This window comes from Hevea brasiliensis, chromosome 7 (genome assembly GCF_030052815.1).
Source record: "Hevea brasiliensis isolate MT/VB/25A 57/8 chromosome 7, ASM3005281v1, whole genome shotgun sequence".
NCBI classification, from domain to species: Eukaryota; Viridiplantae; Streptophyta; class Magnoliopsida; order Malpighiales; family Euphorbiaceae; genus Hevea; species Hevea brasiliensis.
This window is the reverse complement of record NC_079499.1, coordinates 92,774,631-92,786,950: the sequence shown is the minus strand read 5'-3', so window position 1 is coordinate 92,786,950 and position 12,320 is coordinate 92,774,631. Positions and strand designations below refer to the sequence as shown.

Below are 12,320 nucleotides of genomic sequence, written 5' to 3'. Positions count from 1 at the left end.
TATTTTAGGTTACAAGGCAGCATTAAAATATATCCTTAGAACTCAAATTTCAATCTAGTTTTAATCATAATTTGTCAAAGTGATCTTCATGAAAGTTATTCCTCTATGTCTTAGCTTTAATTATCATTTTGAATCACTCAATTTGGGGGTCTAGATCACTAGTTATGGTCAAAATACTAGGTACTACTCCTGGGTGTCTCACCCTGCAATTCTCAGGTTTTCCAGATTTTTACCTGAATTTGTATTCAATATCCGAGCACTTTATGCCCAAAATTTGTACCAGGTCTCTAAAGAAAAGTTTTAGGCCTTTGTCTTAAGTTTTCAAATCATTTTGTAGCACCTCAATTGGAGATGTACAAAGGAAGATATGTCTTGTTAACCACACAGAGGTCACAAGGCTGAATTGCTGAGTTGCAGAAATTTCAGTTTTGAAATTCTGATTTACTCTAAAATTTCAACCATTTTACCCTTACATCTGGGTCTAGGTCAAAGCATGAAAGTTATAGTTCTATGTCTTTTATGTATTTTAGCTTTAGAATCATGCAATTTTCATTTTTATAGCTTGAGTTATTGCAACACCCCTATTTGTATAGCCTGGTATATTTTACTATTCCAGTGACCAGTGTCGGTCCGGACAATTAAGGGGATTAGAACCACACTTAAGACAACTAGATAAGCTCTGAATACAAATAATTAGTAATTGTCAATTAGTTAAGTATAAATAAGAAAAACAGAACATAAGAAGTTAAACGAGCCGAGAGTCACAGCGATGGGTGACGTTCTCGGGAAAGACTGCGAAGTCGATTTAAACTCAAATTTTAAACCGTAAAATGTGACGCTGCGGTCCTTAGGACTATTGCGAACACAGTAGAAAAGAGAAAATCACAAAAAAGAATTGTTAAGCAGGTCAAATAATTAGGTCAGGGATTCGAAAGAAATATCAAATAACTTGCAACCGGATCAGACCGGCGAGGGGCAATTTGGTCATTTCACCCCTAGAGCTGACTACTGACCTAACTGTCAAATAAAATCGGAGAAAAGAAAATTTTAGGACCAAGAATTAAATTAAAGAACTAATGGAAAAATAAATGCAAAAGAAAAAGAAAATTGAAAAAGTTTATTACATCACCTTTATGACATCATCATGATGTCAAAACTAATTTTGATTTTCCTACCTAAATTGACCAAGTCAAAAGCAATTTTAAAAGACATAAAAATAGCAAAAATTGAAAGAAATTTCATTTTTTTCCCTTTCTTCTTCTTCTTGCCGTGAACTCTCTTCTCTCTCATTTTTTTTTTCTTTTCCTTCCCTCCATTAAAGCTTACTTTGAGCTTTTGTAACCCTAAATTACCACATAAATCCCTTAGAAAACTTGTAGAAATCCTCAAATTGAGCTTCAAGAAAAAGATTTGAAAGAGAAAATTTGAAGAAAATTGAAGAATTAAGAAGATTGGAAAGCTCAAGTGAGGTAAGAATTTAAATTTAAATTTTTAGTTTAAAACATATGTTTTGAGTTAATTTAACTTAGATTTTAACTTAAATTCAAAAAAAAAAACTATTATGGGGGACCAAATAGAAATTTCAGCCAGCTAGGATTAGGGTTTGAAATGAATGATTTTGATGGTTTTGAATGATTATTTGAGATGAATTAAGTGTATAGATGTTGATTATGTACTTTAAATTCATTAATTGAATGAATTGTGTAAGTTAGGGTTTTTGGCACCTAGGATTTGGGAGACAAAATTTGGAGAAATGGTCAAATGGTGAGTTTAACCTTGTTTGAGATGAAATATGGTTATTTGTGACCAATTGAGATGTGTTGAAAGTGTTAGAAGTGAGTTTAAATTCGGACTAAAAATGGCCATGCTGTAGGCAGCAGGACCAAGGTCCCTTTGAGGGACCAAAACTAAAAATTTACCAGTCCAATTAGTGTGAGGCCAATTGGGAATGAAAATAGACACAAAATGGAACATTTTTCATTTAGGAATCATGCCCAAAAAGTGACCAAAACCTAGTGAACAAATTGACCAAATCTGGACTTATGCAGTCTAACCTATACAAAAATGACCAAATAAATAGTGTTTATTCATTTGGCCATAACTTGGGCTAGGCAGGTCTAAATGACCTGAAATTTTACCAGTGGACAGCTGAGATATAGACCTAAAACTTTTATGAAGAACACAAACCCAAATTATTCCCTTAACCAAGTCATCTGGCCACCCAAATTTGATGACTTAAAACTGCCAGAACCAGTTTGGTGCCCAGAAATCTGGGTTAAGTCCAATCCGGCAGCCATGATTCAAATGGCTATAACTTGAGCTACAAAACTCTAAATGGAGTAATTCAAAAAGGAGAATAAATTTAAGACAATAGAGAACATTTTCTATAAAGAAAGTTTTGCCAAATTCTAACAGAAAAATTACCAATGGAACAGTGCAACATAAGACACCAAAACTGAAAATTTGCAAATTTGCCTAAAAGACTTAGATTTTGAGTAAACAACCAAAACCAACAAATTAGGTAACCAAAATATGGTATGTGGGTGAAATTAGAATTCCCATACCTATTAAGCATTAGAAAGTCAACAAATTAACTTGAATAGTGTCATGAATAGTAACCTCGAAATACAAATTTTAAAGAATGTCAAGTTTAGCATATTAAAACTAGGTATAAGTATATTTGAATTTACTTTTGGAGTTATGATAAATGATGATACTGAAACACTGTGAAACTATGTGTTTCAATAGAAAAGAATACCGGGAAAGAACCCGAGACATCGAGTCAAGGCCAAGAGGTGACTCGTATAAGGTTTGTGTACAACTAACTATTTTGTTACTTTTCACTTCTAAATTGATTTGAACAAGTTTATTTTGTAATTTATAATTTTGTTGTGTTGAGGATTTTAATTTGTTGAACGAAATTGTATAAATTAAATGTAAATTTTCTTATGCATTTAAGGATTTATTGCATGGTTTTGAGAATTATAAATTATAAGTTTGATGTGTTATCAACCTTGAGCATGAATTTATGATGATTAAATATGTTGATGATTTGTAAACACTTTGTAAATAGAAATGGTTTTGAATATGATTTGAAACCACAGTTGACATGGCAAAATATGTTGTGAATTCTCATTAGCTTGTCTAGTGAGATATCTCCTCCACTAGATGGGGTGAGTTCCTTCCTCTCTGGCTTGCCAGTTGGGGAAGAGTTTGAATAAGTACTCATATATACTAGCTAGTCTTTGTTCCTCCCTTTTAGCCTTGGTTATTGGGAGAGTGTGAAATGTCATGGTGTACAACACGGCATCTATTTGAATTTTGGGTCATGGGTTCAACTGTGTGAATTGTTGGCAACACCCTTTAAATTATGTATAGTTTGATAAATTGTGGTTGAAATAAATAATTTATCAGTGATTCAAAATATTTTTATATTGTTTCAGGATTTAAAAGAAATGTAGATAAATAGTTACTATTTGATCAAAATGTTATTCAAATGAATAATTTGCATGAATGAAAATATTGATTTCTGAATGTTATGAATTTTGAAGAATTTAGAAATTTTCAATTTTTATTTGTTATGAATTATCAAGCATAACTTGTATTAAGTTTTAAATTATTAGTTTGTGCACCACTGAGTTCACCACTCAGCAATAGCTTTATATGCTGTCGCAGGTGAAAGAAAATATAAAGCAGCTGAGCAAGATTACTGAAAGGCATAGTGAGACTATCTTCGGGTATATTATAGGTATACCCTTGTACTTTAGATTTTAATGTAATTCTGTAATTATCTGTATGAAATTTCCTTTGAGCAGTTGTACTAACTCTTTTGTAATATATTTTTGAATTGTAATGAAATACAAATTATCATAAGGTTATCTTGAGATTTTATGTATTTATAAAGTTTTGCACTACTAATTTTTTTATGATCCCATGAATGTAAATATTAATTTTGTTACCTTAATGAGAGGTTTCAATGTTTGATTTAATTTAAACTGTGTATTGAGTTGCTTGTGTTGATTTGTGAAATGAGATTGAATAATGGAGTTGTGATTGAGAAAAATATTGGGAGTGTCTTTATTTTCAGGTTTTGAAAAACTGTTTTCTCAAAATATAGACGGCACTCTGCCGAAATTTTTGTAAAAATTACGGAGATTTTAAATATCTAAAAATTTAATTTATGTTTGGACTTTAAATAAAGGTTTTTAAAATCTAAAAAAAAAAATTACCCACCAATTTAAAAATGAACGAAAATTGTTTTAAAATCCCTTGTAGTATATTTAATAGGTTACCGGTAGGCGAAGTACGCTAATTCATTAGGTGTACTACGGGAGCATGTTACATCTTACGAGGAGTAGGGTGTGACAGTTATGGTCATTTTGCCAAAACTATTCAGGTGAGAAATTCTCAGGCTTCAGGTCAATTCTAGAATCCAGTCAGATTTCTGGACTTATTTCGTCTAGCTAATTTGGATAGGTTACAATCATAATTTAACATTATGGTCTCCAGTTGAATTATTCCCCTGTGTCTGAGGATTACACAGGTTCAAGGTCCACTCAATTTGGAGTTTTGTAGAGTGAGTTATGCTCAATTTAGTACATACTATTCATTTGGTCAGTTTTCCAGGTTCCAGTTTTGCATTGCCAGATTCTACCCCTAATTTAGGTATCTTCTGGTCATTTTCAGGGCAAGTATTTTGCATGAAAGTTTTAGTATTTTGTCTTAGCTTTCCTTTCCCATTGGTTTCACATCAACTGGAGTTATGTAGATCAAGTTATGAGCTTTTATCCTCACTGGACTCAAGCTATCCAAATTTAATACTTAAGGCACAACATCAATCCACTTAATTTCTTCATCAAATCATGGTTGTTTCTTAATAAATACACATCAAATAGTCATAATACAAACCTAATAGCATTAATTAAGCTTCATATAAAGGAAACCCTCAACTCAACTCAACTCAACTAAGCCTTTATCTCAAAAATTTAGGGTCGGCTATATGGATTCTCTTTCTCCACTTTAAACGATTTTGGGTTAAATCCTCCAAATTCATGTTTACATAAAAACCCTAATTGCATAAAAAGCCCAACTCCTATCTTTCAATTTCAATTAATCCCAAGTGCATAATTCATGTTTACAACTTCATTCATTCAAGTTAATTGCATTAAAACACAAAAATCCCTAACTCCATAACACTTGACCGAAATTCCTTCCATGATATCATCCACAATTTCAACCAATTCCCATAGTATTCTCCATAATCAAACTTAAATTCAATAAATTCACAACTAATTAAGCTTGAATCATAACTTACCTCAAATTGGCTATCTTTCCTTCTTCACAATTCTTCCAATTTCTTTGATTTTTTGTTTGCTTTCTTCAATTAGGGCTTAATTCAAATTTTTCTCTTGATTTGCTATAAAAATTGTGGGAGAAATTGAGGGTTATGAAGCTCGGAAGGTTCAATAATGGAGGTTTGGTGAGGGAAGGATGGATGGCACAATTGAGAGGAAGAAGAAGATGATGGTGGTGATTGATAAACTCATTTTATATAAGTATTTTAGGGTAGTATTACATCTATTTTGCACTTTTTAGTTTAGTAATTTTATGCTTTTAATGCTTATTTTAGTTAATTTGTTAATTTTAGTTTCATTATATTTGATTTTTGGAATTTTAATATTTTTGATAGGTTTTAATAAGGTTTAAAGGCAAAAAGATCCATATAGAAGAAATTCAAAGTGATCTAGAAGCTTAAAGTATAGTGAAAAGTGAAGAAAATTTGCTTAAAGGAGAAGACCAGCTGAGACTTTCAAAGACCTCCACATGCCCCGTGTTGAAGGTCGTGTGAAGATAAGAGTTACCCAGCAGAAATCAACATGAGGCGTGTAAATTCATACTGGGTCGTGTAAACAGAGATTTTGGAGAAAACACGCCGAGACTTTCAGGGACTCCCACATGCCCCGTGTAGCTGGTCGTGCAGAATCTAAAGGCTCCTCCTCTGAATCAACATGAGGCATGTGGAAAACAGCTTAAATCAACATGAGGCATGTGGGATGGCGCTGGCAGATTTGCTGACATCGAAAAATTTTCTCTTTTCACACCTTTTATATCTTTTATCCTTATCCCTTTAGAGACTATTTTTAGGGCAACCCTTGAGGGGATATAAAAGCATTATATTTTCATTTTTATCATAAGGAGAAAGAGAGAGAAAAATCAAAAGAAAAAGGAAAGAGGGAATCACGCCATTTTTGGAGGAAGAACACCTGCAGAGTGATGTTTTCCAGCTTCTATTTTCAGAGATTTGGATCTTCTTCTTCTGGGTTCTTTTATTTTTAGTTTTATTTTCATGTTTTCTTGCTCTATTTCACATTTTCTACTTGTAAATACAAGCATGAGTGAGTAGATACTTAAGATTTCAGAGTTGGGTGTAATGATTTAAATTTTATTTGTGGATTTGGACTGGTTTTAATCAGATTTTTAGTATATATAAGCTTTGATTCTTATTTTATGTGCTTATTTACATACCCATTGTTGGTACCCTTTGGGTTTTGTTCTTAATCTTAGATTGAAGGACCGAGAGGTGAAAATCTATGATAGATAATCAAAATAATGAACTTAATCACCTAGTATTAGAAATAAACTAGTGGGTAAAGAGGAATTTCAAGTTGATTAAAATGCTTAAAGGGTTTTAGGTAATTAAACATCGCATGAGAATGGGGTTTAGTTTCCTTTAAAACACTCTTTAGTTTGCTTGAAAGAGTAATTAAAGTAAATCAGAATCAACTTCCTTCAAACTTGTATTTCCCTTAATCTTGGCTTTGCCTATCCAAATCCCAATAAAATTTACTTTATGAACCTCAACTCTGAAATCAATTTTTACCATTAATTAATTAAATCTTTCGTTACTTGCTGAAATTTCAGTAAATTAGTATAGTGCTTAGAATTTTAATTACTTCATTCATCATAATTTCTTTATTTTCTCAATTTAATTTGCTGTATCTCTTACTCTATTTTTAGCACAAATTACCGATAGCCCAAAAAATCATAACTTTTATAGTTTGGTACTCAAATAACAAATCTCTGTGGGATGATATCTTTTCTTTACTACTTGAATGACCCGTATACTTGCGGAGTACGCAACCAAGTTTTTAGCATCGTTGCCGGGGATTTGTTTTGTTTGATATTAGATGATTGATTGTTTGGTTAATTTGGGTATTTTATTTCTTATTTTAATTTCTTTTCTTTATCATTTTACTTTGAGATTTTCTTATTTTGTTTTTTTCAGGTACATATCTTTTATATGAGAAGAACAAAAAGTGCAGAAATTGATTTAATTTTTGATCCTGAGATTGAAAAGATAGCTAAAGCTTTAAGAACAAAACCAAAAGGAAGAAAAGCCGAACTCAGAATTCAAAGACAGCAAGAGCAACATCAAGAGCAACAAGTGATAGAAGCTATAGCAAACAACAATCGATCAATTAAGGATCATGCTTTTCCTAATTTTGGAGATTTTAGACCGAGTATTACAAGGCCTAGAGTGGAAGCAAACAACTTTGAGTTGAAACCCTCACTTTGTCAAATGGTTCAACAATCACAGTTTGGGGGAGGTCCTACTGAGAGTCCATGTAACACCCTCCCTGTAGCAATTCCGTACATTCTACTGTTCCGGTGATCGGTGTCGGTCCGGACAGCTAGAACATCTGGAAAAATATTTAAACTAAAGTGACGAACCATAATTAACTCAAATATTAATAAGAAAAATTTAGGAAAAATTTTAGAAATAAAATACAACCAAGTTAAATGAGCCGGTGCCCAAGCGATAGGTAACCTAGTAGGAAGTTGCGGTTCTCGCAACTAGGAGCCCTAGACCTGGGGGAAAATTCATAAAATAATTTTTGGGACTCCAGAAAAGGGTCATTGAGGTTTCTATGGCATTAGAATGCCAAGAAAATACTTAGAAAAATTTTTCAATCGGTACAGACAATTTTGGCTCGTTAAGCCAAACGAATGGCATTTTGGTCATTTCGTCTTCAGAGATGATTTTTGGCTGACTTGTCTAGTTAAGTAAATAATTATTATGATCTAAACTACTTAAACATGAATAAAAGGAGATAAAAATTGAAAAAGTGGACAGCCATCTTCAATCTTTGGGCTGCAGAAACGTAGAGAGAGAGAGAGAGGAGAAAAAAACTCCATGAAAGCTCTTGTTCAAGCTTGATTTTCCCTAAGCTCTCCACCCCAAAACCCTAAACTTCCTTCACAAAAAATTATCCCTAAACCTTGAGGAAGCCTAAGGCAGCAGAAATTTGAGGAAATTTTGAAGTTGGGCAAGTCCAAGTTAGGTCACAAGTGAGGTTAGTGCCAATTCCTTCTAGAAATTTTATGTATATCATATGTGGAGTAGGAATTAAGTGTGAAAATTAAGTGAAATTAAACAAAAGTTGCATGATGAATTTTTACCATTTTTGGCAGCCATGAACTTATGAGAGTTTTGATGATTTGTTTTAGATTAAAAGAGTATATAAGCTATCCTTTGATATGAAATTAACACTTAGCACCTTATATTGTAAGTTAATGGAAGAATAGAGGAATTGAGAATTTAGGGTTTTGACCAAATTAAGCTTTTAATCCTATAATGGTGTAGGAGCATTTTAATGGTCAATTAGTGACCATTTGGTTATTGGTAAACAAGAAATTAAGTGTGTTTAGTGATGGGATTTAGGTTTAGTGTGGCTGCCCTATGTGACCTGCAGAATTGGACATGAGTCCAGCAGGTTTGGGTAGCCATAACTTGAATTGTAGAGGTTCAATTGGTGTAAGGCCAATTGGACATGAAACTAGACACATAATGGCACAACTTTGATGAAGAAACTATGCCCATAAAACCAAACCAAGTGGACCAAAAGCTTGCCCCAATCTGAGTGACCTGCAGTCTATTTCTGCAGAATGACCAAATGAACAGTGATTGTTCATTTGGCCATAACTCAGTGTAGAATGCTCCAATTGACCTGAAATTTTACCAGCAAAAATTTGAGATATAGACCAACAACTTTAATGAAGAAACCTAACCTAAATTATGATCAGAACCTATCCAACAAGTGAGTTGCATTCACTGTTCACTGCACTGTAGATATGGTCAGTCTAGAAAAATTCTAATCCGTCCAATTATGGTTTTTGGACTATAACTTGAGCTACAAAACTTCAAATGGAGTGATTCAAAAAAGGAAATTCAACTAGACAAAATAAGGAACAACTTTCATGTTGATCATTTTGCCAAATTCCCACTACAAAAATGACTAATGGAATAGTAAACATAAGGTATGAAAACTGAAAATTCTGCTCAATTAACTTTAAGCTTAGAAATGGTATTGGCAACCAATACCAACAAATTTTGAATGCAAAATGTGGTATGTTGGGAGTATTAAAACCAATGTACCTATTGTCTATGCAAAATTCAACATTTTGATTGACTAATGAAGTGAATAGCAACACCAAAACTTGAAATTCAAAAATTGTAAAACTCAAAAGTGTAAAATGTCCTAGTATACCTAACAAGATTGGTTTGGATAGCTTGGCATGCCAATAGGGTTCAGTTAGCAGTACTGCACATGGCATTATGTCATTCTGTGATTTCATGGCTTTTATCCATTCTGACATTATATTGATACTTGGCCTTGTGCCTAATGTTATTATAGCTTATTAGCTGTTCTGTTGCACACCAGAAGACACATATGTGACCGATGGTGTGACGACCCGAGGTACTTGATACCCAGTGTCAGTTTACCTGTTTATCCAGTCCAGTCGTCCAGTATAGGTTACTTGGGCAACTAAAAAAATGAAAGTGGATAAATTTAATGAAATAATGAATATAACAAGTACAAAATAAGTAAGACTACAAATACTCATCGAAAATTTATTTGCAATGAGATATCAATACATTCACTGCATATTTATTTTATGTTATTTCTTTTTATTTTATTATTGGCACCACTAAGAATTATTGCTTAGCGCGTTGCTTTTGCCACGTGTAGGTTCTGGAGAGACCGACCGAGAGCCCAGTAGACCACAGACTGGGTGAGACCTTCTGCAGCTCTGCATAGAGTCCGTGTCACCTCACCGACGTCAGTGCATTGGTAGGACACTAGGTTTCATTTTGGGTATTTTGTAATTAACTTTTATTTTCTCATATGTAATTGAAACTTATGTAATGTATTTTGGTATTAATGTAAATAGTGAAAATTGTGTTTATGAATGAAAAAGTGAATATTTATTTATGTCTTTTACATGATTATCATATGAGATGAATGATTGAGGAATGGAAATGTTGTTGAAAAAAATATTGGGATTTTATTGATGAAATGGAGTTTGGGATTGATTGAAAATATTGGAAGTGTTTTTCACAGGTTCCGAAGAACTGTTTTCTCCATTTTTAGCCAGTAATCTGTCGGATTTTCTATAAAATTTGCGGAACCTCAATAAAATTATGATTTCAATAAATGACTGAAATGAATTATATTTCACAAATTGTACTCCATAACTATGAAAAAAAAATTAGGAAGAATAAAAATGATTGAATTAAAATAGGGTGTTCCGGTACACTGTGTGGCATATCTTGCTCGGCTACACTGTAGACGGGCAAGGGGTGTCACAGTCCACATGTGCACCTTGCACATTTTCTTGAAATTAGTGACATGCTGAAGATAAATGGAGTGTCAGATGTTGCCATCCGACTGAGATTATTTCCTTTTTCTTTGAAGGATCATGCTAGGGAGTGGTTGCATTCGTTACCTCCAGGCTCAATAACTACTTGGGATGAGTTGTCACAAGCTTTCTTGGCTCAATACTTTCCTCCTAGCAAGACTACAAAATTGAGAAATGAATTAACTTCTTTCAGACTAAGGGATGATGAGAGTCTCTATGAAGCTTGGGAGAGATATGAGGATCTTCAAAGGAGATGTCCACATCATAGAATCCCTAGATGGATGCTGGTTCAACATTTCTACAATGGTGTTTCTCCAGCAATTAGAAGTATAATTGATGCATCTTCAGGAGGTGATCTTATGGAGATGTCAGAAGATGAAGCTTATTTAGCATTGGATAAAATTGCTTATAACAATTATCAATGGAGCTATAAAAGAAATGAAATGAAGAAGCCACCAGCTGGTGTATATGAATTAGATGCCATGAGTATGTTCAATGCCAAATTTGATGCTTTGACGAGAAAAATGGATAAGTTAAGCATGAAGGTTGACTCATCAATTGGAGGATCTAGTCATACAGAAGATGTTGGTGTGGGAAATATGCATTGTATCAATGATTTTCCTTCCTATGGGTAAGAGTTTGGAAATGAGCAAGTTGATTTCATTGGAAATTACAATCAGAAACCAATTGGTAATCCTTTTTCTGCTACATATAATCCAGCATGGAGGAACCACCCAAACTTTTCTCAGGGAGGTCAAAAGCAGCAACAGAATTATCAACAACCTCCTAATTTTCAGCAACAACAGCAAAATTTTCAGCAAAATAGAGTACCATCTGGATTTCCACCACAAAGAAATCAAAATGCACCTATTCCACAACCACCAGTTCAGTCTTCATACCAAGATTCAATTTTGATGTCTATGATGGAGAATTTCTTAACTGCTCAACAAAAACAAGGAGAAATGATTCAATAATTAAATTCAAGGATAGACCAGCTTGCCACTCATAACAAGATGTTGGAAAACCAAATAGTTCAACAAGCAAGCTCTTCCAGCAAAGCACAAGGAAAACTTCCAAGTCAACCAAAGAATCCTAGAGAACATTGTAAGGCAGTGATCCTAAGGAGTGGGAAAATTGTGGGAGAAAAAGAGAAAAATGAGGTAGAAGAGGAAAAGAAGAAAGAAGATAAAGACAAGAATGAATTCACTTCGAATCATGATGAAGTTAATGAGGAAGCAAACAAGAAGAAGGAAGTTGAAAAAGAAGAAGAGGAAAAGTATGTGCCTTCACCACCATACAAGCCACTATTGCCATATCCTCAGAGGTTTTAGAAAGCTAAGCTAGATAAGCAGTTTGGGAAATTTTTAGAAGTTTTGAAGAAGTTATACATCAACATTCCATTTACAGATGCAATTTCTCAAATGCCCTCATATGCTAAATTCCTGAAAGAAATTTTGTCAAACAAGAGGAGATTAGAAGATTATGAAACTGTGGCATTAATAGAGGAGTGTAGTGCTCTCTTACAAAATAAACTTCCACCAAAATTGAAGGATCCAGGAAGTTTCTCTATTCCTTGTCACGTTGGGGATACTAGTATTGAAAAAGCATTGTGTGATCTT

At 33.4% G+C, this 12,320-nt stretch overlaps 1 non-coding gene across 1 annotated transcript; it reads right to left on the bottom strand.

The window, feature by feature from the left end:
• Positions 1–10,865: 10,865 nt before the first annotated feature.
• On the bottom strand, positions 10,866–10,972 carry LOC131181956 (small nucleolar RNA R71). The gene has a single exon (XR_009150426.1). It is a non-coding gene; the product is annotated as a small nucleolar RNA R71 (small nucleolar RNA).
• Between the last annotated feature and the right edge of the window lie 1,348 nt (positions 10,973–12,320).